Raw genomic sequence first — 24,831 nt, 5'->3', positions numbered from 1 at the left:
AAACCTGGATAGATGCCGCAGCGGGATAGATGCCTCATGTTCTAAAAACCTAACTTCCCGCACTCATGACAAAAAAATAATTGAATAAGTAGGAAACACAGTCACCCTATACCTTATGTACCATTTGACAATCGCGTGGTGACGAAGTGTTTTCCTCGTGCATGTAATTTTCTCCGCGCGGAATTTCACGAACACGTCAAAGATTTAAAGGTTAGTATTTAGCGTGGTATAACTTTATAGTTAGTGTAAAATTCCATTATATTTTTTATTACGTGAATATATTGGTTCATTGAGTCTGCATTTAGGTGTAAATAAATGCTATTATGTTTATAATTTATTTACAAAAAATATGGGTATCTATCCTTATCAAAAAGGATAGTTGCCCTGATTTTTTGGGGTATAGGTGCCTTTAGGGGTATCTATCCCTCCATACTCTGCCATTTCAGAATACAGCAGAAATATGCCACGAAAACATAAAACACAAACAAATGATTTACAGTTCAAGCAGCGAAGATGAAGACAATCCACTTAACTATAAAATGAAAGGAAATAAAACAATACATTTGCCCCTAAAGAAATCTAAGGGATAAACCTAAAACGCATGTAAATATATCTGCATTGGATGTTTTGAAAACTATAAAAATACGAAGTTGCAATCCGACTGGATTCAATGTTGTGTTTTTCAGAAATGTTGTAGAAGATGTGGAAAATTGCACTATTCAGTTAAACTTAAATTAGACAAAATAATAAAGATAATATCTTTATTGTGTTAATTTAATATAACAAAATATGATTTTGCAATGTACACATTGACACTAAATTTGAATATTTTATAAACAATTAAGAATTTATAGTTTAGTTGAATAAATATTTGTAAAATTTATTTTTAATAAAAAAATAGGATAATGCATGTTGAAACTAAAAAAAATTGTAGTTTAGCTTACGCTTACTTAACGCTTTAAAATTTTTATTATGATCATTTGTGTGATATGAGAATTATTTTTTAATTATAAACATTCAAAGACTTAAAAAATACAAAATATTTTTTATTATAATGACCCATGTTTCTTGGAGACAATTGCTCTGTTAGGAATAGAACTTCTTAATATTTGGTTTGGTTTTTTCGTTTACACGGTATAAAGGGCATCTATCCTGCACTGCAGGCATCTATCCTACTCAGTATTTTCTTGGTGGGGCAACTATCCATACAAGTAGGCATCTATCCTCCAAAAAAAGGTTCTACGAAAAACGAATTTCTGCAAAATCTGTATGTGATAGGTTAAAAAAAATGTAGACTAATTAAACATAAAGGATTGAGCTACCTACGTTAATAGAAATTATTCGTATAAAATTAATATTTTCAAAATTACATGACTATTTCAAAAAGTGGGGCATCTATCTCGGCTTTACCCTACTTAAGGATGAAATTTCCAAAAATAATTCTTTGATGAACGCTTACAAGGCTTAAGAGGCATAAACTGCCGATATTTCAAGATTGTAGCCCCAGCGATTTCGGCTGTGTTGATAAATCAATCAGTCAGTCAGTACAAGTAATTCTATATGTGTAGATAGTTCAAGTTCTATTGCCATTGAAGTAAGATTAGCTACGATTCATCTGATAATGTGTGATATCAATACGAGAGACAGCAAAGAATGGACCCGTAATTTTTGAAAATCAGAAAATTTCAAAATATGTTTAGTTTTTAAAACGGGTAACGATTACATTTTCAAATTGAAACAAAATCAAAAACATTATTGTACTGAACACACTTAAAACACTTAGACTGGCCATGATTCTAAGAATTGTACCTACGTACGTAGACAGTCAATTAATTAGCAGACACCTGGTGTGTAAGTTTAGTGTCCCGGCTGTCAAATGGTCGTGGACACATCGAAAACTTGAGTAGATCTTACAGTAGAAATCATATTATGATAGAGACGGGCAATATTATTGTATTTTATTACAAAGAAATTTTTAAATCAAGTTTTTTTTTCAATAGACCTAGCGGTCCAATTGCCTTTAATAACTTAAGCCCAGTGGTTAAAATTCAATATTTATATATTCATCCAATTTTTAAGTCGCGTTATGCGAAAGGAAGCTACGAAATATACAGAACAAATAAATTAAAAATTCATTCAGATTTGGGATAAGTTACATCCACATTTCGAAATTTCTTGGATAATACATTTCTATTGCTGTCTTATATGTGGTAGCGACTTGCGAGCTATGCGCTCGATGAACTCGCTTCAGCTTTTTTTCAATCATTATGCCATCTTCCGTAGCAAAGCCGAAAATATTGTTCAATTCGTATGAGTAAAAAATGTAGATTTATTAAATGAATCTCCGGTCAATGATTATTAACAATTTCACTGTCAAATTGAATTTAAATAAAGGAAACGAATCTTCATTTAAAGTAAAGCAGACAGATACGAGCACATCAACAAATAATCAGAGGCAGAGTTTAACAGCCTACCTGACACTGCCAGAATTTCAGTACTAAAGGTACCAGACACTAATTTACACACTTACACAAGTTCAAATATATATTTACATCTACAGATTTTAAGCGCTTTTAAATTTTTTATGCGAAGTAAGAATTGAAAAATTGAAAGCAAGACCCTCGGCCCAGCAATTAGGGTTGCTAACTATTGCGCCATCCAGTTAGCGCAATTTAACAAACTCATTGTTCTAATCGTTTTTTAAATGATGACTTGACCAACTTTCGTCCTCGGTTGGAGTCCGTATCTTTGCTACGAATTATTATTTGCTACGAATTGGTGAGCGAGGTCCGGGCACATTTGTTCTCGTCTTGTATGGGTATGTTGAGAGAATTGTAAGTTATGATATTTGTTGTTAACATTTTTTATTTTTTTATTACTTTACAAATAATCTGTTGCGGTAGGCAGCGGCTTGGCTCTGCCCTTGGCATTGCTGAAGTCCATGGGCGACGGTAACAGCTCACCATCAGGTGGGCCGTGTGCTCGTCTGCTAACAAGAGCAATAAAAAAAATTACTCTGTTAGGACTATTAAGTCGATTGATTTCTATTAAAAGGAGAGATATCCAAGCGTGAAGGACGCGACAAAAACCGTATTGACTACAGACTGATGTTAAACTTTTAATAAAGCTAAACCTCCACGCTTCGTTTCACAACGACAGCGTGAAATATCACGGCTTTTCTTCTGAACGCGCGAGTGCTTCATAAATTGGCTGAAAATATCATGAAAGAATTTGAGAAGAAAAACTTTGGAGATTTACGGTCGCACCTCTCTTTTAGGGTTTTTAGGGTTCCTTTAAAATGAAATAACGAAGCTCTTAGAAAACAGATTTATTGTTCTTCCGTCAGATTTGTCAATATGATTTTCGAAAGAGCAAGGAGATTAGGTAAATTGAAGCAATGGACATAAGCAAGGGCGGAGACAAGCTGTTGTTTACAACACTTATACTTGCGCATGCGTTAAATTAAATCATGTTATTTATTAGAAGCTTCCCATCGACAAAATTAGCGGTTTATTAACGTTAGCAGAAACTTTTTCCGAATAGAACTAGATCATGTTTTTGCGGACTATCTTCTGTACTTTATTGTAACTTCTTGAAGGTATGAGGTAAAACTGCAAACGTGGTTATCTCGGTTGGTAATAATAATTCGATTTCCATTACAGGTAATGGTAAGGGTGAGTAGATAAGCGTGAAACTTCGTAGGGATTCGGTCCCGCTCACGAATGTCAGAAGATTGCTTTCATTCGGGACTGACCGTAATCTCTGGGTATTTTTATACTAAGACGGGCCAGTATATAGCTCCGTTGATGTGTATTATCTAATTACGAGGCCAAAGTAGCGGGACGTATGTTATGTGGCCGTCGTTCTCGTATAACACTGAAATAAGATGAATGGCCAAAGTAATTCTAAGGATGAAAAGATTCTATTACTGCTAAGATGCTACATTGTGACGTTAATACATATTATATGCGATTTATATGTTTAACTTATAACATGTAGGTACAATGAACGCTGTATGAATTCTCGTCGGGCTCGAGTTAAAACAACGTTCCGAAACTGGTGATATGAATTTCAATATTTTCTTTGATAACAAACCGTCTTCGGTTTGCTCAGAGGTAGCTTTGCTTATTTAATTATGTTATAAAATAGAGTACAAACATGTAAAGCAATATATTCGCGAAAGTCACTGTCAACGATTGCATACTTTCTTTCTTTAGATAATTTATGAAGTAAAAGGGCCTAGAAATTAGATTACCAGATCTTGAATACAAGTCTTAATATAATAATACAGCATTTATGCTGATGCTTATTAAAATTTAATTTATGAAATTTGATTTTTCTCATGTTGCATAAAAAGCGTTTTCGCTTTATCGTAAGCATAGTGCTGATCCGTATTGTTGGTCTTTTATTTATTTATAAGCTGCATTCTTTAGTTTTTTTTTTGTAGCGCTACTAGGGCCCTCTCTGACATATTGTTATAAAAACAAAATTCATGCAAGAGAGTTTCTGGTAAGACTCACAGTAATTTATGAATTAAGTATCCTCCACTATGCTTAAGTTTAGAGCGTCGTATAAAGGAAAAAACACAAAGGTGGGTATACCGATATTTTTTGGATTTTTAATTACTGTAGTGTAGCGGTATTGCAGGCTCTCCAGTGAAACAGGCTACCAACGCTCAACAAACATAGCAGAGATTAGGGAAATTGAAGAATGTAATATTATTATAGGGCAGAAGAAATACTAAAATTTAATTTCCTTTCTACAATAAAGCTTAACAATCTAGTCTGACGTGGGTGATGTACGTCCGTATCTTGAATGACAGACGAAATGTCGGAAGGTTTTGTATTTTTGTGTTTATAGTGTATTTTTTGTGAGAATCAGTGTATATCCGGGAACCTTTCGTACAACGTTGTGATTTTCTTTGATGCTTTTGTCTTTGTTTATGGAATTTTCAATATAAAATAGATTGGTATCATGAAAGAAATCCCCTTACATTTTTTCTCCAATTTAGACGCACTACAACGACGTACACATCAATTTGAAATATTAATACTGTATTTACATAAACGTAAATAAATCCAAACAGTCATTCTATATTAATGTTCTGATCTTTATTTAAAATTAATTTATCCGTCCAGCATATATTTAACACGCATTAATTGTGTGAATATCCAACTGCACTCTAAGGCCAATCAGACGAGTTGCCTTAAACGGCTTTTGTCTGTGTATTAAACGCATATATTTACAATGCGAAACTCAATCACTTAAACAGGTAATAAATAATGCGTGTAATAAAGTTAATTTAATAATATCCCTGTTTTCGTGTATTCGTGAATGTATCACCAATTCTATATATTTCTGGCTAATCGTTGTTATAACGAATGCATGCGATGATAAAACTAATTAACCTATTGCTATTAGAATGCATTCTATTTTAAGACTAATTAGCATATAAATAATAAGTCGTTTGACTCGCCTTGCCTCAGAAATTTCATTTCACATGAATGCGGTCCCTATTAATGAACGAATTGTTTTGAATTATTCTTCATTAGAGAACATCGGGGATTGTGTTTCAGAGCTGGAACGATCTGTCTGTTCATTCATATTTCAATATTGAAGTCGGCAGCCTGTTTTCTTTGTACGTAATGCATTAATTTAGGTTTTAATTAAATTTCAAGACGTTTAACAGCGCCGAAGTATGTTTTGGCCTTTACGAATTTTGTTTTAGCAGTTTACTAACTTACTTTAATTATTCTGAAGCAAATATTCATTCATTTCAATTTCAGTTAATTCGACTCATGTGAACATTTATGTGATGTAGAACTTTAAAGGTATAGCAAGTAACATTTGAGTCATAACATTATAGAAACTTATTTTTATTTTGATGAAAAGATGAGCGCACAAGCCCCTCTAATTGATAAGCATTTCTGCTCTTGAAAACGAATTGCGTAAATGCTTCGAGGAAAAATTGACAGGAGAGTCGCAGATCTGTATGGCTTCACAACACGCCGTACCAAAAGTACTGAGAAACGTGCCCTAGATGAACAATATACTAATATGGAAGGACAACATGGAAGTAGCATTAAGAGTTCAGGGTTGCCATGGCACATCCGTAACTTCTAATATGCTTACAAACGGACCAGCGAAAAACATCTACTGACCCAATAGGATTTATTTTAATGTAGTTTCAGATGTACCTTTGAAAATATTATTAACCAAAAACCCGGTCTTCATTACACAAGGACAGAGCGGCTTTAATTTAACTCATAGACGAACAAATTAAGTAACGAAGTTCGTAAGTAATCAAATAAGTTTGTAAGGTCAGATGGCGAAGTATGAGCGTGGCGCGCTTGTGGCCGCCAACCGTTCTTCCATTTTAATTGCCATTTCTCGAACAAACTAAATGGAACTCATAAATTTTACTACGGATACGTCAAAATATACGATTTTTCTCTTCTCGATCGTCGCAGTCAATAAAATGTGGAGCGAGGAGTCCTCAGTAAATCACTTATCGCACAATTGTTAGGTATTCTGAGTACAATTCCTTACCTAATTTCTACTAAGAGAACTGAACGCGTAGTATTATACCCCATTAATGATACAAAAATTACAATTGAAGAAGTTTTCCGAATAGATCTTACTTGCTTGCTATTTACCACTACATAGACCACAGAAATCACCTTGAGATATGAGGTAGATGATTCAATTGTGTTGGAATGATAACTCTCAGTGGGCCAATAGGGCCTACCGCTTATAAATACACTTGTAATTTGCGGACCAGATTCCTTTTTTTCCTTTATCGTGACAAAAATTTCAATACGATACATATGTAAATATTTATAAAAATGGTATTTGTAGCTTGTTTTTTTTTTTAATGAATAGAAAAAAACTTAATTTTTACAGTGCACAAAAAAAAATATAATCAAGTAACTACACTTTTTTTGTGTACCAACCTAAATAAATGTACTAAACGTTTTTTTATACATTTACATCTTACTTATCTCTACAGTTTAATTCAGTATGCATCTTATCTTTAAGAAAGTTTATAAAAAAGTGAAACTTTGGGATTTCTTTAAACGTATTTTCATGAGTAGGTACAGAATCAGGGGTGTCGTCACGAAGGCGGAAATTGTAGGGAGGATACCGGCGAGGTGAGCGAGCCCTCGTGGAAGTGGGCCTTCGGTCAAAACATGTCGTTGACAATGAGTACGTGACCTCACGACCTAGCTTCGGCCTTTTAATTTAGCAAAACACACTGAAAAAAAAACCTCTCTTGATCACCCACGCACATAGCATTACGGGAACGTCGCGTCGTTTATATCTTGAAGGATAAAGTTTTTACTTCCATATATTTCAGTGCGACGCTTTATTTCTTATGAACGAGTTTCAGGACAAATCTTCACGCTATACGCTCTCGTGTGAATGACAAAAACAAGAATAGTATGCGTAAAGAAAGAACGAAAGTGGAACAGGTTCTCGTTAGCACGGCTGTTTGCATAATTTTTGCATGTGGTCATTAACACCGGCACAAAAGAAACATTTATTTGCCTTAGAATGTTTCAGGATCGAATTAGGTAATGATAAGCGGTTTGTTTTCAGATTAAATGTACATATTTAAAGCGTCTCAATCGAATACGTAATAAAATTACATAAAAACAGCTCGTGCATTCTTATTGGCATTGACGTGTGGAATTTGAACAAAATTATTTTAAAATTTCATCATATAATATATTTATAATTGTGAAATCATGCTTATTTTATTAAATTTTCATACTATTTAATTAAGAAAAGAAATAACACGTAATGTTAATTAATGCGGTACGCAAATTTCTTGCTCACATGTATTCACAGGTGTATAAAAAAAAAGTTGAAAGTGTTGTATAGGCCCCACGTTTAACGTTTATGCACGCAAGTTTTCTCGAAAAGTGACCGTTAATATTTAGAATAAAAAGTTACAGCATTTGAGAGCGATGCTCATATTTCATTAAGCGAGAAGGGAAAAACGGAAAACTTCTCTGTTGTATACTTATATAGGTAATGCAGATTTAACGTAAACATAACATTCGAAATACGTTATGTTTGAACTCGTCCACGCATCTAAGCAATAAAAAAATAAACAAACGTTAAGGATAAGCGCTCGCGTTACAGTTTCGAAATTGGAAGACGGATAGGACTAAATCTGGAAGTAGAAAATCATCTATCACAATTTATCCCAGTCCAAACAGACAATAAAAGATTGTCTTGGGCTCATTACGGGAGTATTGGAGCGGCAAGAAGGACGCTCGCTTCCACTACGGTTAGTTAACTTGCGATTATGCATCGCAAACGGTCATTTCCCTTTCTGAATAAAAATTAGATTTTCGGCAGTAAGCCTGTTCTGTCTTTCAAATTATTAGTTTTTTGTCCTTGTGGCAGCTAAGTATATGGCTTTACCTTATCGTGTGTGGTTACAGTAACTCAGGAACGTCAGGAATGCCAGCAGTACCAACATCCCCTTTTTTGTCGTGCAGGGGTCGAACATCATGTGAGGCTTTCGCGCCTAAGTGGCGTGCGGTGTATGTGGGACTTGACTGTCTGCAGGTGTTTAGAGCAGACCGCGGGTCTAAGGATGTTTAAGGGCCCTATCCACCAAACGGCTCCCCTTGCACTCTCTCATCTGACGTCCGATTTCCACCTGGGGTCAGAACGTAGTCAGTGTAGGGGGTTCTCGCGGTCAACACTACAACCAGACTCGCGTCGCCACCCCCAGGACGCCTGACTATAGCCTCGACGACCCGTCGGCCGTCTCGGTATGGCCTGGTACGTTTTGGTCCAACAGGGTATTCCGGAATACCAGCGGCACCGCCTGTGACGGCCCGTCGAGCTGCCGTACTGACCTCCCAGGTCGGAACGCGATACACCGTCAACCGGTTGCTCCCACACAACAGTTCCGTGGAACTGCTGCCATGCAGCACGCTAGAGCGCAGGTAGTACACCGCGCGGTCTCTCCCCCACAGGTCTCCCCGTAACCTTCACCGGGGGGAGGTCGCCTCCTACAGACCAACATGCCCCTGCCTAACGTTAATGAAAATGCCTAAATTAATATGATATTCACGTTAACATAAATCGTGCAAAGTTATAAGTTGTTGTGTATCTTGTTATAGACAGTTTATTACAGTAATCACGTCGTACGTGCCTGCGGCTTAAGTTGGTCCGTACCAAGTATTGACAGCTCGCTCACGAAAATTAGTGAATTTAATGAACTTCTCGAATAACTGGCGTGCTGTTTATTGAATTAAATTTTATTGGAAATTCGCCAAATTCTCTGTCAAACGATGAGTAACCAAGAAAAGCTTCTCATAGTATATATGTATACGGTGTAACGTAATAAGAACGTTCTTGAAGCCGAAATGAGAACTAGCATACTCGCGAGAGTTAAAAACTACATATCATTTTCTAGGGTCTATTTCTTGATAATGGTATTTAGCGTTGGAACGTTAAATAACGTTGTAACCTGAAATTGTAGCGTATGTCCTATGCCGAACCTCATACTTACTTCGCGATAGTAATAGACAAGATGGTGGTTTAATTTGGAGAATAAATGGTATCATGAGCCAAACAGCAGACACCCGTTACACAACATAATTGAGACTTCAACCTGATATTAATTTGTCTAATTGTTTTTTTTTCCACAGGTGTAAAACCGCCGGTTCCCCACCTGCATTGCGGGTGGGGTATGTGAGAGTTGAACCTCACTAAAAACTCCTGCCGCTCACAGCCGGTGCCCTACCCCGGACCGAGCCGCAGCCGAGTCGGACCTACTGAGACGGTGGGACTGGGTTTACACGCAGAGCATATTACATTCGTCCCGCCGTGTCTAATTGGTAGAGTATTTTTGTAAGCTTACACTTGCAGATACGGGGATTTCGCCTATTTCTACAACGAAGCAGTCATGGGTTCTAATTTGGAGGGTGCAACTGCCGTTTTACTACAACATAATTGAGATTACGATTGAGATTAACGACCTCAAGGTAGGTGACGGACTGAAAACACTTTTTAATATATACGGTCTCCGTTAACTATAAACACCAGCTGAGAATTACGCCAACAGTAAATTCGAATACAGCGTTAGAAAATTCGCAATTCTCGATATGAATATACATGGCGTCTCAGCTTTTAGATTAATTTAAGATTAACCATTAGGCCACGATGTTACTCAAATTAAATACAGCACTCAACTCACGGCACTTTTTGTGTGTTGTATCAGCAAAGTTATAATAATTAGGTATGCAAGAGAATGATTTTAGAATTTAAGAAATATACATTACTAGCGACCCGCCCTCGCTTCGCTTCAGAAACTGTAATTTATTATTGATTTCTCCACTATTTAATGGATGTTATTATACATATAAATCTTCCTCTTCAATCACTATCTATTAAAAAAAAACCGCATCAAAATCCGTTCCGTAGTTTTTAAGATTTAAGCATACATAGGGATATAGGGACAGAGAAAGCGACTTTGTTTTATACTATGTAGTGATATTTAATAGGCAGAGAGGAAATAATGAACATCGAAATGAAAATTTAATTTGTATGTTTTTAGTAGTTCGAATTTAATTAGCCAGAGATTAGTATAAGTTGCTAGTTATACTTGCTCTAGTAAAAAATGGAATTCAGACCAATGTCAGGGAATGGTGCCGATTAGCTAAACGAAGAAGATATTACTTGGTATATACCATGTATGCTTTTTCAAAACAAAAACTGACTTTAATGTGAACATCGTTTTTTAAGTACACTCGCTGGAATAAAGATTTATAATACAATTCTAACGTCGACTTGCAGACAGTGAATTGTGGAAAACACGTTTTAGGCGTGCTCCGCTGGGTTTATCTAAATTGGAGAATAGACTTTTATTAAGTCTCGGTAATACCAATAAACTGACACAGAAACCCTCAAATGTAAGTGATCGGAAACATGATTCAAATCTTGTTAAAATTCCGAAGACAGGATTAGCGAGGCCCGTGTAAATAGGGCAATGTTATCGGATGATCAGATGGGCGAGTCGTTCCATACATTATGCATGAGCATTGTCTTCGCCACCCGATACAAGTCTACAAGACTTTCCGGTTTATTTTATACATTTAGACGTGAAGAGTAAAAGTAAACAAGATAGTTATGTGCGTGTGTGTCGCGTAGCAGTTGTTCCGAAAAAAATCTATTCGGAAGGATTTTGTTACTCTTTAGACATCACGACGTGAAGGTACCTACTGTGGAAAAATATGCTAGGATTATGCCTCTCATTGAATATCGAAATTATCGACGCATAAAACTTCAGGTCGTTAGTCCTAAGCGAAACGTTATTGCTTAGAAAATACCTGCCAGCAAGATTTAAGTGTAGTCGCATGGCTCAAGTAGGTACCCTTTACCTATTTATTGCGTAAATGAGTGAAAGAGCTCACTGCCCACATAAAGTTAAGGTGTAATACGTCATAACGTGAATGCTACCCCGCCCACTTTGAGGCATGAGTCTCAATTGTATTGGATAGCGGCCGTCGCACTTTCTAAGCCCGAATGCACGATTGTTGCTAAATATGACAATAACACACACAAGACATGAATTGAAACGACCTAACACACAGAAACGCACATAGAAATATTTAATGTTAATTTAAAATTCGCTTCTTTGTTTTCGTTTTATTATATACTTAATCTGGCCATAAATACTGTTACAATTAAAAATAAACAAAATATTACATTTGAATTTGGAATCTGTCATTTTTATATGACTGCTCATTGAGTTTTCTCATTTTGGCGCCAATACATTGTACAATATTTTGCGATATTAAAATGGAGTGGGGTGATAAAGAGAACCGAATCGCTGTGATTTCATTACACAAAGTAGGTATGGAGCCAAATACAATTTTTAAAACTCTCCATACGCTTGGTATTAGTAAAATGTTTGTGTACCGGGCTATTAATAGGTGCAATGAGACCTCTTCTGTTTGTGACAGAAAAAGATCTGGCCGTCCACGTAGTGTTCGTACGAAAAAGGCACCTAGAGCCATGTCGCGTATTTTAAAACACTAGTGGTCCCGCAGTAGTCGAAATTCGACTATAATTAATTGGAATTGTAAGTTTCTACACTATTATGATTGTATTTTATACTTCTACAATCACAAATTTCGCCAAGACTACACTATAAAAAATATTAGTAAAGACAAACAATATTTAATCTATTCCCAATTTGACAACAGACGTCAAGAACAAAAGTATGCATGCGTGTGTGCGTCAATATGATATGTAGTGTGTGTAATGTTTTCTTTATTGATTTAATGTATCTTTTATGCATTATTTAAAAAAAATATTAGCATTGTGCACTTCTTCTCTATATTCTCCATAAGTGTGGAAAATTTCATACTCCTCCGTCTGCGCAATTTTCGTAAAAAGGGATACAAAGTTTTTGCTTCACGTATTAATATATAGATAGATGACTAAGGACTTGCAGCCTATAAGAGACGTACTGGTCATTTCTTAACTGATAATTTAAAAGAGAATAGGGTGGTAAAATCGAAACAACTACTGAAGCGGTACGCAACGGAGGTCATAGAAAAATTTTGTTTACGGATGAGAATTTTTTTACAATTGAGCAACATTTTAACAAACAAATTGACCGTATTTATGCTCAAAGCTCTAAGGAAGCTTCCCAATTAGTCGACAGAGTGCAACGTGGGCACTATCCGACTTCAGTGATGGTTTGGTGGGGTATTAGCTATGAAGGAGTGACTGAGCCATACTTTTGTGAAAAAGGTATCAAAACATCGGCACAAGTGTATCAAGATAGCATTCTTGAGAAGGTAGTGAAGCCCCTTAACAACACCATGTTCAATAATCAAGAATGGTCCTTCCAGCAAGACTCGGCGCCAGGTCATAAAGTTCGGTCTACGCAGTCTTGGTTGGAAACGAACGTTTCGGACTTCATCAGAGCTGAAGACTGGCCCTCGTCTAGTCCCGATCTTAATCCGCTGGATTATTATTTATGGTCAGTTTTAACACACTGTAAAATTAATAAATGTTATTTGCAATAGAAAATTTAATTTCTTTGTCTCAGTATTTATGGCAATACTAGGTAAATAACTAATTCTTATTCAATTCATTTATTTTATTATTTGATATTTTAATTAATTAATATATTTACTGACTGCATTTAATGTAAATAATTTTGAATAATATTTGCACGCCGACCCGGTAGAAACATGCTGTTCTATAAAATAACTATCAACAACTTTGTAAACCGTGTTTTAGCTAATAAAGTTTGATTCGATTTGATTTGATTTGATTTGATTAATGAATAATATTTATTTATATATTATATTGAATATATATATTATATATATTACAGTGTATCCCAAAATTCTTAAAAATACTGGTCGTTATTAAGCTGGTACGATTCAAAAAGGACCGCCCAACACTTAACTTCATTTTAGTTTTAATATTGAAAAAAAAAATACTATTCGAAACATAAATATTGCATATTTTAAATTTGATGACGACATTTTCTGCGAATTAAACTTGGGTTCCAAACATGACTCGTTTAAACGGAACAAAAATGTCTTGATAATCTTCAAATTCAATACAGCTTGTTAATTACGTCAAAACAGACGCGAATACACGCCAGTAGAAGTGATACATGGCAGCATTTAGCAGGAAACCCGAATCGGAGGGGCTCATTACCGCGTATAATCCAGGATTGCCGTGCAAATCTCCGTAGGTAGAAACTCACTGACGGGCTTTAATGATCCTCTAAATACTCCGGAGCCGGCAACGGGCCTAAGAACATACAGTCTTATAATTTACTCGTTACATCATTGGAAACCGTTACGTCTTAAATACGCACATTCAAATTTATTTGCATAACGAACAATTGTTTTAATGATGCACTAAGCTATGATAATATTATTTGCTAACATTAAAAGGCAATTAATTTAAAATTAAAGTTGGACTTAATGATTTTTAACAAACATCGAGTCGGTTTCTAATTTTGAATTTTACCATTTAGAACAACAAAATAAAACAAATGATTAGTTTTATTCGAATTAGTATTTAAAATATTTTTTACCACTTTTTCTCTTCAAAAAGAGTATCTAGAAACTTAAATTTCGAAGTAAAGTCGTAGAACGAGACCTGCTTGAGTATTTACTCAAATGTGAATTGAGAATTAGGAACACCTGAACAAGCTACATTCCAGCTTCTTAGATCGCTTTAATTTAGATCTCTGAAAGACATTAACTTTCGAGGCTGTGAAAGGAAGCTTACTTCTGGTTCCTTCTAAGAACCTTGCATTCGCCTCATTAATATTTCTTTGATGTTCGTTTCCATTTAAATGAACGGATGCTCTAGTTATAAATATAAAAGCAACATTAAGTAGCAATGAGAACATATTTTTAAAGAAAAGTATCACCAGGCGCGTAAGTAGGACCTAAATCACGAGAGATTTTATATAGAGGCCTATTAAAATTCAGGCGAGATGTGTGAAGGAAGGCTCGGTTGATTTATGCCGACGTCGGGGCTTTTCCATTGTAAAAGTTTAAATATGAGGCTAACAGCTCGCATGGATGCTGCCCCTTGAAGCTAAGGGCTGGGTTATCAGAGGATCCATGACACATCGCCGCGCCACATTTTCGACGTGACTCCATTTAACTTCACGACCATCTGATATGTCATATTTAATTATCTATACTTCTATACTAATATTATAAAGAGGAAAGATTTGTTTGTTTGTATTGAATAAGCTCTGAAACTACTGAACCGATTTGAAAAATTCTTTCACTGTTTGAAAGCTAACTATTCCTGAGTGACATAGGCTATAATTGTTTTTGAAAAAAATTAGGGAACCTTACTAAAACTCCAATAATGTAATCCAAGGTGTAAAAAAACTACCTAAAATATTCTTTACATCGCGTGCCCTGCGAAGACTATTGATGATAGAATAAAATAATGTACTACGATTTTGTAGTACATTATTATGTACAAAAAGTGTCGAGATAGCATATATCAGTTATGCCGCCTATTATTTTAGTATATTAAAGTTATATATTATAAGTGTTCTCTTATTTAAAAAAATAAAACAACGTTGTTCAAATTTTTGTTAAAGAACCGAGCGGAACCGGAGTGGGCCCCTAGTAAATTATAATCTTACCACTACGCAGTTACTAATATCATATTCTGCTTTGCTTGAGTAATTTAAGTAGTACTTACAATAATAAGATGTCGTTAAAACTTCAGAGCTTACGTTTAATTACTGTAGTTATGGACAAGTTAATAAAGTAAATTTAAGATCTTCAAAACTTTGAAGCGATTAATAAAAGGTCAGAAATGGATATACGTGGTCTGAATTTAAATTTTCATTACTGTATAATTACGTTTGAATTTAGTGGTGGAATTTTGTCGACATGATGCCAATCTATATATATAAAAATGAATTGCTGTTCGTTAGTCTCGCTAAAACTCGAGAACGGCTGGACCGATTTGGCTAATTTTGGTCTTGAATTATTTGTGGAAGTCCAGAGAAGGTTTAAAAGGTAGATAAATATGAAAATGATCGGAATTAAATAAAAATAACAAGTTTGTTTTTTCTTTGATGTGTCCCCCGTCGGACGGATTCCTTTTGTTTGTTTTAAGTTTATTTTATAGAAAAGTAGGTATTTTATTTATCCATTGAGGCACTACGAAGTCTGCCGGGTCAGCTAGTCATTAATACAATATTAATAAAGTTTGGAGGATGAAGTATTTTGGATTAATGAGGTCAAGTGAGTTGTGGTACCAGTTAAAGCTTAAAATTTACGAAGTATCCGGATTATACCCTAAAGTCGATTGGATAAAAATTTGGAAGAAAGCCAGATTTTTTTGTCGCTGAAGTTATACACTTTTATGTTTTCATCAGAATGGACTAACCTATTTATTATTTCTTACAACGCATATATTTTAAATTAACCTAATTGAATAATAATCAGTGGCTTTCAATCATGATCCTTTTCTTCTTATTTTAAACGAACATTTTTATCTTTTGTTTTCTTTGTCGTGTTCTATACATTCGCGCAACTTTTATCAGATTGGATTGAAACTTTGTCTGATTTTTGTTGATGCTTTAGAAAAAGTTTTAGTGATAATACCATCAATAAAGAATAGGTTGAGCGCTAGAAACATCATATTCCATATTATTAAGCGCAGCGCAGGCGTTTTATTTGTTAACTAGTGAAATACAAATTTGTTTAAAGGTTATTTTGTTACCATTTACTTCATCGATGTTATCTTTATAATATTTGTTAGTTTCACTTTCACACATTTGAGATCAGATAGTGATTTCGTCTTTTCAATAGTGAGATTCAATAGTGATCGGACCAATGAGAACTTGAACGATAATCAGGAGCGAACGTAGGTACGTTTGCAAGTAGGGTATTATATGTGTTATTGGCGCAGAGTAGCTCTTGGCTGCTGAATTATTCACAGCTGTAGAAGTGTTGAGGTGTTTGCGCAAACACCTTAATATTCGGTTTAATATTTATGTTATTACCTCAATTGCATCGTTCTCAGTAAACATTTTCAATGTAAATACGGACACTCGGATGCTAGCGAAGATAGTTAAGTTATTAAAGTGTAAATTACTTCTTTACTTCTATTACTGTTTTATACTAATCGAATATATACCGTTTCCACCACCACTGAAGGACGATTTATTTAGGGATAACGTTAAAGTTTTATCATTTCCTTTCCGCTACGACATCATCCACAAGATTTAATCCAAAGTGATTGAAATTGTACAATAATTAGAATAGCAACAACGAAAATTTTACATAGCTTTGTAATTTTTTCCTCCAAAGAGCAGAGACAACGTATTTACAAAGATCTCAACAGCTCTGTTTTATAAACTTTATAACCTTGAAAACATCGTATTGTGTTTCATTATATTACAATAAATACAAACAATTTGATTGCTAAAATTATTCGAGCAGTCCAAAAAAAAAAATGTAGCGGAAAAGTAGCAATAGTGAAATATGTCAGCAAAGAAAAGTGTTCTTAAGAAAACATTGTTGTTCGTGATTACCCTTATTTATTATGACAGGCACGAGTATTTTCTGGATATTATTTTTCAACAAAACGGACGAATACAACCATGAAATGAGTGTATCATGATAATTTTACGGATATTACTGTTGTAGCCTAGCTGAACATGAATAAAGCAATAGACGATAAGTGCGTTCTACGAAAGATATAATACTTTTAGACAGTACAGAGATAAGTAAGAAAGAAAATTGAAGACTTCAAAGACAGGTAACGTGCCCTCGCTTATCTGGCATCACGTGAAATTAAGGCGACGACATTTTTCTCACCCGAAACGACTCTAGAGGCAGTAGCGTGTTTCGTCCGTTTTTATCACTCCGTCGGGCATACCTTTACGAGATATTTCACAAATATTATTATTTTTATCGCTCTAGACAGGTAGAATGAGTTCGCGACCCACCTGATTTTACGTGGTGCGGTGGACTTATCGCAAAACCTGGATGAAATTGAAATATTAAATGTGTTGTGTAAATTTTGTTCTACTATTTTAACAGAACAATTGACTACTTAACGCAGAAAGTAGCCACGATGGTGGATGTAGGTACTACCAATCGCGCTACCCCCCTTAAAAGTACAGTGTTTAATATCGAGGGGAATATAAGCGGCGATATATCTGTCAATATGAACAATGCACAAGTATGCTTCTGTATAAATCATCGCTTTACAGCCCAGAATCTGAATGCGGAAACAATTGGGGAAGGCTTCATACACGAATTATCTCGTTGACCGACAGTGAATTCCCAAATTGTTCAATCGCATATCGAGCATCGATGTAATGTTTCTGACATGGCATTTTCAACGTTTCACTTCGTTCTAAATTTATCGAAATTACTTAAATATAGTTAATTAGTTTTACGCGAAACGAACTTGTAATAATATTATACAAAATTCTATTTATTATATTTGAATTGAAACTATAACAGTTATTTCATTATTTATTTTATTTAGGTTTGTGTGTACCTGATTTTACACTTTTGTAGTTGTAGATGAATGATCAAGAAATACAATTTTATAGTTAATTGTGTAATAAAAATTCAGCATTGTTTCTTCTTCAGCTGGATACAAGGGAAGCCGGTTTGACCGAACCGAAACTCAAATATAGAAGAATCAAAGGGAAACCAGCAAAGAAAAGTTTCAAAACAAAGGTAATAAAACGATAAAAACAGCAGTGAATTTTGGAAAGGGCCAGACAAAAGTATTTGAAACAATGTGATACTCAAAGGAAAACGGCGGCAGATTGATTGTGTGACCGAAAACAATTTTATTAGGCTGCAAAACCAAAAACACATCTTATTGTAGGTACCTATTTAAATACATTATTACGAATACATTATTACAAATTCTTATGCTAATTATGAAAACGTTATCCACTATAATTCACATAAAAAAAAACACGATTTTGTTTTATTCTTCATTGAAAAGATGGAAAATATTGTTAGTTATTATATTAAATTTATTTGTTCTTATTACTCTTCACATAAAATTAGAATAAGAAGCGGTAAGATAGACGAATCAGGTTTTAATTAAAAAAAAGTCTGCGTAAGATCTAACATTATTTTATCTCCAGACTTTTATTAAATACGAAAATAAGATTTCTTCAAAAAACTCCCCGAGGATAGATGTTTTTGTAATAAAACTTCTCAGCTCAAAACATGAAAAGAAAATCTACTGTTAAAAGGCCAAAGAGAGTTTTATAGAGAAAATGGCGCGCTTCTTTCATGACTGGTTCTGAAAACGAAAGCGGTTGAAAATGTTTCATAGTGCATAAATGTAATGAATGTTAGGTCTCTAGTGTTTTAGCCGCACGTTCTTCGGTTTCGGCGCCCTAATGCACTAGCTGCTACTACTACTAGCTAGGGTTGGCACTAATTTCTACGAGGAATTTAATTTATAGGTGAGACATCCGCGAGCTTTGATAGTTATACATATTATATGATTAAATGACTAAAGTAATAATCACTATTTGGCAAATTATTTTATTATTATTATTATTATTATTATTTTTATTTGCTGAAGATGTTGAAATGTTCATAAATTACCGTATTGAGCTGAAATGATTTGTTCGACGAAACGAATTGTGTGAAACTAAACATAAGTAACAAAGAACACTACCCAGAAAATACGATATAAGACTTGGATCATCGATTCTATTGTATTGACGGAGCATCGCCACTGTCCCCTTCTCTGGTCTGGGTTCTGTATGGTTGAGAATCGAACGCTTGACAATAGACGCGACCGTCGTTAGTGAAACGTAAACTAAAGAGAATGCTACACAGACAAGTGATGTTTAAAATGAACAATTTAAAAGTTCAATAAAAAAAATGTTAATATTTTTTCAATAAATTTGTTTACTAGTTTTTTTATTGCTCGGTTGCGTGGAACGGCTCACCTGATTTTAAGTGGTTACCGGAGTCCATAAGCAACGCAACGTGAATACCGTCACCTCTATCGAGATATCAATTCTCTCAGTCTCAGTTCTCAGTTTTTGCAGTACAGCGGCAGAAATAGGCAGGGTAGTAAGTATCTACCCGAGCTGCCTCACAAGACGCTCCACTACCATTCGTTTTTGAAAACACACACACACACACACACACACATACACATTAATACAGTCGACAACAATAACCGACATTGATCCATACAAGTAGGCAGCCCTACATCGTGTTTAATGGCTTATAATTCACAAAGATGTTACTTTGGTTAGCATTTAACAGAGCACGCGGCCGTGCTTAATGTGTTAGAATATGTGAACATAGTTAATGTAATCTTCTTACAATAGCTTTAATATTCTAAAGGCACGTACGGTATCTAAGGACACCAAGCAAACCATTTACTTGTTATGAAGACGTGTAGATACAACTAGTGTTTGTTTGTTACGAACAAATACATTTGGTTCGCATTAACACGTAGTTATTCTCATAACAACAACATATCTATAAACGATTTTACTACTAGGTTTTCTATTGACAAATTATTCATGTCGAGAAACACATCAACCTCAACACATTAAGACAACCCTGGCACGGCTCAGCATCTACCTAATTATTATGTTATTTCATATTTAGGTCAAACTCAAACCTAGAGACTTACACAAATTAATGTATTTGGAGTTCGTTTTACGTTTTCTGAATTGGTGTATTTACAGTCATTATGTATTTTATTTAAAGTGAATTGAGTTGCGATTTTGTTGTAAATTAAACATTATTGAATTGTATTAAGCACATATTGTTTGCAAGTATTGCAGTTGTAAAATTTTCTTCGCACATCCAGTAAAGTTTTGACCATTATCGAATTGACTGATAATTGACTCATATCGGGCTTGACTGAGCAAGTGTTAGAGTAATACATACGATTATTTTTTTACGACACCCATGGGAAGAGATGGAGTGATGCTATTTTAGGTCACAAACGTATTACAAGCGAGATAACCGTAAAATACCTTACACAAGTATTGTATTCTGTAAAAAGGTATTTTTGCGTTTCATAAAAGCTCCACAGTTTTGAAATGGAATCTAATTTAATACTTATTCAGAGCATGTTTTAATAATATAGAACTGAACAAATAAAAAAAATGAAATTTTTCGCATTACATTCATACAACAAACAGGTCGTAATAATTAATTTAAATTTAATATCACGAGCGTTGCGTAAAACGGGTACAAAAAGTTACATAAAAATGTATGTTATATGGCAACGAATAGGCGAGCTTCATTCTACAATGGATTTTGAACAATCGTTACGTTTTTCGATGAGTTTGCTTATTGTTAAATAAATTACATACTCAAATTAATATAGCACAATAAATAACACGTACTTTCAATAAGCGAGTTATTTTTTTCTTTTTGATGATTAGAAATTGGTATATAATAAAAGAGTAATTATTATCCGGCATTTGTTCGGGGCGGGAATGTTGAAACTCCTTGTTCCGGATCATCATCACAGAGGCTGGAGTTTAATGGGAGTTGAACCCAAACTATACAGTCTATTGCGACCAGCAGACAGAACTCTATAGAACAGGGATGGGTAGAACTTACCCTAAAACAGCTATCTTCAAATTTAATTAATACGTAAAAATACGCATGCTCAAAAAACAACTATCAACTGCAATAAATAACTATAAGCTGTGCGAACAGATTGTTGGCAGCACTCGGTAACGCCGTCCTGTGTTTTCTAGTTAGAGTGATCCTTTCCCATTATATGAACCGATTTTAAAAAAATTATAAATTTTATATTCGCTGCACGCCTGTTTGTGAAAGATCATGCCTTGAGGTTTTTATCAGTGGTGAAACTGCAGACCAAATTGGTGGTGTTAAGACGATTTAAAAATATCTGTCAAGGACTATTTGAATGTTACTGATGTTTAATTGCATAGTGGTAGGAGGTCTTATCAGCCCGCACGGGTAAGACCACCACCATTTGAGGTAGTCGTTGTACTGTAAAACTGAGACTTAACACTCATGTCTCAAAATGGATGTCAGCATTTATGTTGTTGATATCTATGGTCTCTGGTGACCACTTTACATTAGGTGGGCCGTAAACCCGTCCACCCTCCTAAGCGATAAAAAAAACTAGATTCGTTTAACTTAATACCATGTGGGCCGTAAATGAATCAACCTACCACCCAGCAGCCGTAAAGAACAGTAAAAAATATGCAATGAATGTTGGAGCGTATATTTTCCTTAAGCACACCTCGAAGAAAAATATGTATTCACGTCTTGATAATTTACAACTTCCTGTTGTTGTGTCGCCTCCACATTTATATTTTATTCCTTTCGCACTCAGCAAGTGCCGTTGTTTCAATAATAATAATAATAATAATAATAATATTTTGTGACTCGCCGGATACACTCAATTCAGTTAGGCATACTATTTAAAAAAAAAATATAAGGTATTTTATGTCCTGGTAACTAAGACCTTTAGGTCATGTCCTATTTTAATTTATATTCTTATTTTTATCAAAAATGATAATATGGAGTGAAATGAAATGAAGATGATTAATTTGAGATATTAATCAACTGGGATGAAATTAAATGAGATGATATGGGATGAAATAATATAATCTCAGTAAAATGGTGGTCATTTACTGAGATTTTTTCAGTACACTGTTTGAAGGATCCCGAGAAATTACGTCCAGCAGCTTTGTTTCATTTTCCCACATTTATGCACTTTCACAGATATGAAACAGTTAATAAGCCACCATTATTACACATCTAAACCTGAAGAAAGACTTAATAGACAAAATAAAACTAATCACACAATTTCACTCCTTGCGTTCCCGCCAAAAAGTCATTTTAAATTTATAAAAGATTAAATCATAGATAATAATACACATAAATGATTGATTAAATATTAGTAGTCATTTTTTAAGAGAATAAACAAAAAACCTTACGCATGGCCAGCTACAAAAAAAAAAAAAAAACAAAAAAACAGAAGAAAAAAAGAAGACTATCACCGACCGTATCGCGCGCATTGTACACGCACACACCGGTTGTTTTTTCATATTAATATTTTTATGGGATTTTACTACTTTTCTATCACGAACTATTACGAACGATCACACTCGTTGTTGCGCGAGTGGTATACCCGTTTTGTGAACAAACAATTTAGAAGAGTGCCGTCGAGTCGTCAGGCCGGCCGCCGCCATTTCGCGTCGTCCACCAGTCATGTTTCTTAGATTATGCAGCCTGTAAGAAGCCAGCGACGGGTTGGCAGGTACGTCTACTTCTCATTACCTATCATCGGCCTGTTCCTCTTTTTTTTTCACCTTTTGGTGATACTAGTCCCCGGAGAAGCTTCCAAAAATATAGAACTAGCGTACGTCGTGGTGAAAAATTGTAAAGATTTAGTTTTTTCCCACTAATTAGAATACAGTTATCTAAAAAAAGACGTAAACTAAGTAAGAAACGGAGCTATAAACTGTTCCTCGTATAATAACAGTTGTCAAACTCTTCAAATGTGCATATGTATGACGCGACATAAATAAATACGCCCCACTACTTACTACTCATCAGTAATTGAATGTTTTTAAACTAAAGCTAGGGATGGACTTGGGTGGTTTGTGCTAAATCATCTCTTAGATTGTTTTCTTACGCTCCAACTTAGATTAAATTTAAATACGAGAATCCCAGAGGACTATAAGGTGGTGATTTTTGTCTTGAAGTTGTTTTTCTGTAACCCACATTTTCCGAATTGAGTCGAGTGAGGTTTGCCAGATACCCCGATTGTACGATGTTCGTTTTAATTAGTTTCTGTCGAAATCTGTTCGATGCTGGCGCAGCGAGACTCGAAGAAATTGCTGAGCACCACTGCTGTCTATAGAGCAAGATTTACTCTATAAAAACTGTTAGGACTGTTCATTCAATTTATTTTTAATCTTTTTCACAACTAATTGAGTTGTTTCATTTAGATTTAATTTAAACCTGTGAATCTTTTTCTTTTAATGTTTCAGATAAATTTTTTTATTTCGAAAATTGTTTCCAGTATTTTCTTCTGGAAAATAACGAATTGTTATTTAGAATTTCTTGAATGCAAAACGCTGCTATACAAAATTGAGTACACAATAAAAATGCATAACACTTTTACGAGTGCTCGAAGTCAGGAAAATATACTGTACGAAGTTGAAGCTTCATGTTATTAATTATTATTAATTTAGTATATAAGTTATCATTCACAGCACCGTAATCTTCACAATTCAATTTGAAATTTAGTTTTTAAACTGGATAATGTAGCTATTTAAAATAAGAGCACGTCTCGCTGATACACTGAAAACTTTGGCGAATTCATAATCAAAATCCCTAACTACATTATAAGTTAACAATATATAGTAAAAAAAAAATATTGCTTAATAGTAGAAAAATAGTAGATATGCTTACACAAGTGACATTTAACATAAATTCAAATGACCGGGCAAAAGGCGTCCAGTTATTGAAATAGCTATTAGATACGAAAGGTTCCCTGAGCCTTTAATCAACCGTGCATATTTGAATAATAAATTAATGAAAACGTGTATAATTTAAATAACGAATATTCGAGAATAAGCTTTTACAGGATTAAATTTTATTCATATTATTATTATTGCTCTAGAAAGGTAAACGACCTCATGGCTCGCTTCAGAGGTTATGTGATCATCAGAGTCCAGAGAAACCACAGCGCGAATGTCGCTACTCGTTTTAAAACGTGACAATGTATCATTTGTATTGTACAGCAGCTGTCCAAATTTTTCTTTTGGAAATATGTCAAATTCTTCAAATCGAGTCGCATGAATGCTTGAAAACTTGACTTGTGACGATTCCCTGTGTTATGATTACCAGAGAATATAAATACGTAATAATAAAATACATATTTATACAGTCAAAACCGTTTACTACGACATCGTTTAATACAACATGCCGGTTATAATAACCAAGAACAAAGGTCCCGGCTGAATGCCATATGACCGCCTTATTAAAAATATTGCTTTCTACGACATTGGTAATAACGACATACCTCATAAAACGACCACATTTACTAATATTTCGGAGAATTAGATCTGTTAGAACGACCGGCTAAGCTGTATTGTAAACAATTTGAATAGGGATCCACATTTGTCTTCAATGGCTTTTAAAATCAGGAAAGAAAACAATAGGATTTAATTTAGTGTAGGGTCTTTTCTAATTCTTAGAAACAAAACACGTGCATGCGGTAGTCAAAGCCCACTTCTTCATATCTCTTCAGTTAGTTTGTTACTTATCTATA

The 24,831-nt window shown here is 34.6% G+C and overlaps 1 protein-coding gene across 11 annotated transcripts in view; it reads right to left on the bottom strand.

The window, feature by feature from the left end:
- LOC114251597 (neural-cadherin) overlaps positions 1–24,831 on the bottom strand; it is a 340,197-nt gene that overhangs the window by 18,025 nt on the left and 297,341 nt on the right. The window lies entirely within an intron of this gene.

This window comes from Bombyx mandarina, chromosome 04 (genome assembly GCF_030267445.1).
Source record: "Bombyx mandarina strain Sakado chromosome 04, ASM3026744v2".
In the NCBI taxonomy this organism is placed as follows: Eukaryota; Metazoa; Arthropoda; class Insecta; order Lepidoptera; family Bombycidae; genus Bombyx; species Bombyx mandarina.
The sequence above is the reverse complement of the archived record's forward strand: the minus strand, read 5'-3'. Positions and strand labels throughout refer to the sequence as shown.